At 31.7% G+C, this 3,381-nt stretch overlaps 1 non-coding gene across 1 annotated transcript; it reads left to right on the forward strand.

Moving 5' to 3' along the window:
* Positions 1 to 2,995: 2,995 nt before the first annotated feature.
* Positions 2,996 to 3,102, forward strand: LOC139845730 (small nucleolar RNA R71). The gene has a single exon (XR_011758491.1). It is a non-coding gene; the product is annotated as a small nucleolar RNA R71 (small nucleolar RNA).
* Positions 3,103 to 3,381: the final 279 nt, after the last annotated feature.

The raw sequence follows: 3,381 nt of genomic DNA on the forward strand, positions 1-3,381 counted from the left end.
TGCTGTCGACCAGTATTTTTGGTCTGGAAATTGGTCTCTCCGCGATCGCGGAGAGATATACCCTCACAGCTCCGCTATCGCGGAGCAGTATATATATATATTTTTTTTTATAAAACCTATACTTATTAAAACAATAAAAATGATTAATAATTTTTTAAAATTTTGTTTTCTTTATAGGGTGAGGTAGTTTCGGTACGTTCACCTAGTACGTCCTTCAACAAAAATTTAAAAAATTTTGTTTTAAAGCGATTATTTTAAAAGCAAATATTTTTGGATTTTTTAATTTTTTTGGCATACTTTAAATTAATAAGATCAAAAATAATGATAACAAAATTTTTCGCCCCTCCCTCGGGTAAAGCAATTTCGGTTCAAGACCTAATGTTTAACTCACGACGAATTTTAGAAATCATATTTTTAACTTAATGAAATAAAGTAAATTTTGTTTTTTTTTAAATTCACACAAAATTTAAATTTTAAAATGCATATTAATAAAATTTAAATATTATTAATATTTTTATACATTAATTTTATAAATTTTAAAATACTATAATAAAATATTAAAATAAAATAGTTATATATTAATTATAAAAAGAAGGAAAAATAAAAAATAAAAATCTTTTTGGTCTTTTATCCCACTTTAAACAATCAAATATTAACAAAAATATACGTCCCTTTAAAGTAATTTCGGCTATATTACCTAGTTTTACTCCTGACGAATTTTTGAAATATTTTGAGTTGATTGATTAAAGATATTTATATCTTATGAATAAACGGTAAATTTTGCAGTGATGGATTAAATTTTTGTATTGATATTAGTAATTTCGGTTTATTATACCTATTTTTAAATGAATATCAATTTAATACTTTATAGCGACAATTTAGCATTTAAAAACAAAAGGTTAAAAGCATAAAATAAATAAAAACTTACCTTTGAAGCTTATTAAATCATGGCTAATATCAAATGCATGCTTCATCTTGTAAAACCTAAAAACAAAAAATTCAGAATGGGGGAAGAGGACTAGTTCTTTAGGGTCTACTAGTAGAAAAGACCAATCGGATTCCATTCTCGGAACTACACGAAAACATAATATCTAACTTCTAGATAGCATGAAATTATCTTTAAAACTTTTGAATCTCCCCATACTTAGTTAGCTGTGGTGTTGAAATCATGATTAACTTCATCATCAACTGTCATCAGACCATCATTAACTTGCATATCTGTGATTTTTGCTTTAATCCATTGGTCGGTTTCTTTTGTAATTTTCACAAATCAACTAATTTCTCTTTTTCTTTCGATGACAGATTGGATACTAATCGGTTACATAACTTAAAGTTTCCCTTAATCCTAGCATCGTGAACCCATTTATAAAGCTTTTTCATTGAACTGTTAATAACGAGGTCATTTAATTTTGTATCAATAATGGGGTTCTTTGTTATCTGGTCATCATTAGGTGTTACTTTATCTTCCCCACACTTAGGCGTTTTAACATTGTTAAGTACTACCGTTGGAGTTATTGGTTCAACGGTTTTGGTTGGTGGTGATCTAGACTTTCGACTCACAAAGGTGATAGATTTTTCACCGTCATTAATTGTCATTCTACCTTCTCTTACATCAATTAATGCCTTGGTGGACGCTAAGAATGGTCGACCTAAAAGTAGAGGAAAGTTTGAGTCCTCTTCTATGTCTATGACAACAAATTCGACTAAAAATGTTAAATTACCTACTTGAATGGGTAGGTTATCAGCAATTCCAACTGGGTGTCTAATGGTTTGGTCAAAGAATCGAACACTCATTTTTGTTGGACTTAACCCACCTATATCTAACTTCTTATATAATGAAAGAGGCATAATACTCACACTTGCACCTAGATCTGCTAGTGCATTATACATGACATAATCACTAAGTAAACAAGGAACAATAAATTCACCAGGATCACCCGACTTAGCTGGAAATTTCGGTGGAATAGTATTCAATGGTTCTATTTTTACGGCTTTAGTTTGTTGTTCTTGCTTACTCTTCCTTTTCCTTTTTGAGGTATCACCAACACAAACTTTATTACCTATTTCTTGCTCATTTTCAACTTTTATTGGAAACGAAATAGGTGGTTTGTATGGTGCATACATTGGTTTTTCAAAACCTGGTGGTGGTGTGATTTCTTCATCGTCTGAAATCTTTTCCTCTTTTATTTCTGGTTTTTCAGAATTCGTTGAAACCATGTTAAAATTTTCATTACGAAGATTTACTTCAGTATTACTTGGTAGCTTTCCTTGTTTCCTTTCACTCATTAGGCCCGCTAGAGTACCTACTTGTTTTTCTAGATTTAAAATGGAAGTTTGTTGAGTTCTAAATGACTGATCAAACCTTTCATTTGTTTGGGTTTGAGATGTAATAAATTGTTTTTGAGATTCAACTAACTTTAATACCATTTCTTCCAGATTTGACTTTTTCACTTCAGTTTGTTGTGTCTATTTATATAAGCCTGGCCTTTGTTGATTAAAAGTGTTGTTTTGATTATTATTGTTATTGTTGGGTCCATTTGGATTATAAAGAATGTTTTGACTTCGGTTTAGGTTTTGCCTTGGCTATTGATAATTATTTCCCTGCCTTTGGTTTATGTAAGAAACATTCTCACGTTGTTCCATCGTTTGCTCAATATTACAGTCTTTCGTTAAGTGTGGTCCACCGCATTGCTCACAACTGATTTGTATTACGTGAATATCTTTAGTCATCTTTTCCATTCGTCTTTCAAAAGCATCTATTTTTGTGGAAACGGAATCAAAGTCATGGATAGAATCGGCTCTAGCCGCTTTAGATGAATGTAAGATATCTTTCTCTTGGTGCCACTCATGTGAGTGGGAGGCTGTTTTATCGATAATCTTGTGAGCTTCAGTTGCGATTTTCTTCATAATGGAACCACCGGCAGCTGTGTCTATGTCCTTTCTTGAAGCGATATTAACGCCTTTATAGAATATTTGAACTATTTGAAAAGTGTCTAAACCGTGTTGAGGACATCCTCTCAACATTTTTCCGAATCTTGTCCACGCTTCAAATAACGTTTCATTTGGCTTTTGTTCGAATGTGGCAATTTCTCCTTGAAGTCTCACGGCTTTAGATGCCGGAAAGAATCTTTGAAGAAATTTCTCCACTAAGATATCCCATGTATCAATTGCTCCTCCGGGTAATGATTCTAACCAATCTTTAGCTTCCCCAATTAAAGTCCAAGGGAACAACATAAGATAGATCGTTTCATCTTCAATTTCTCGGATTTTAAATAAAGTACAAATTCTATTAAAGGTTCGAAGATGTTCGTTTGGATCTTCTTTTGCTGTACCACCGAATTGACATTGATTAGTAACCATGTGTAGGATTTGTCCTTTGAT

This window comes from Rutidosis leptorrhynchoides, chromosome 4, assembly GCF_046630445.1.
Source record: "Rutidosis leptorrhynchoides isolate AG116_Rl617_1_P2 chromosome 4, CSIRO_AGI_Rlap_v1, whole genome shotgun sequence".
Lineage (NCBI taxonomy): Eukaryota > Viridiplantae > Streptophyta > Magnoliopsida > Asterales > Asteraceae > Rutidosis > Rutidosis leptorrhynchoides.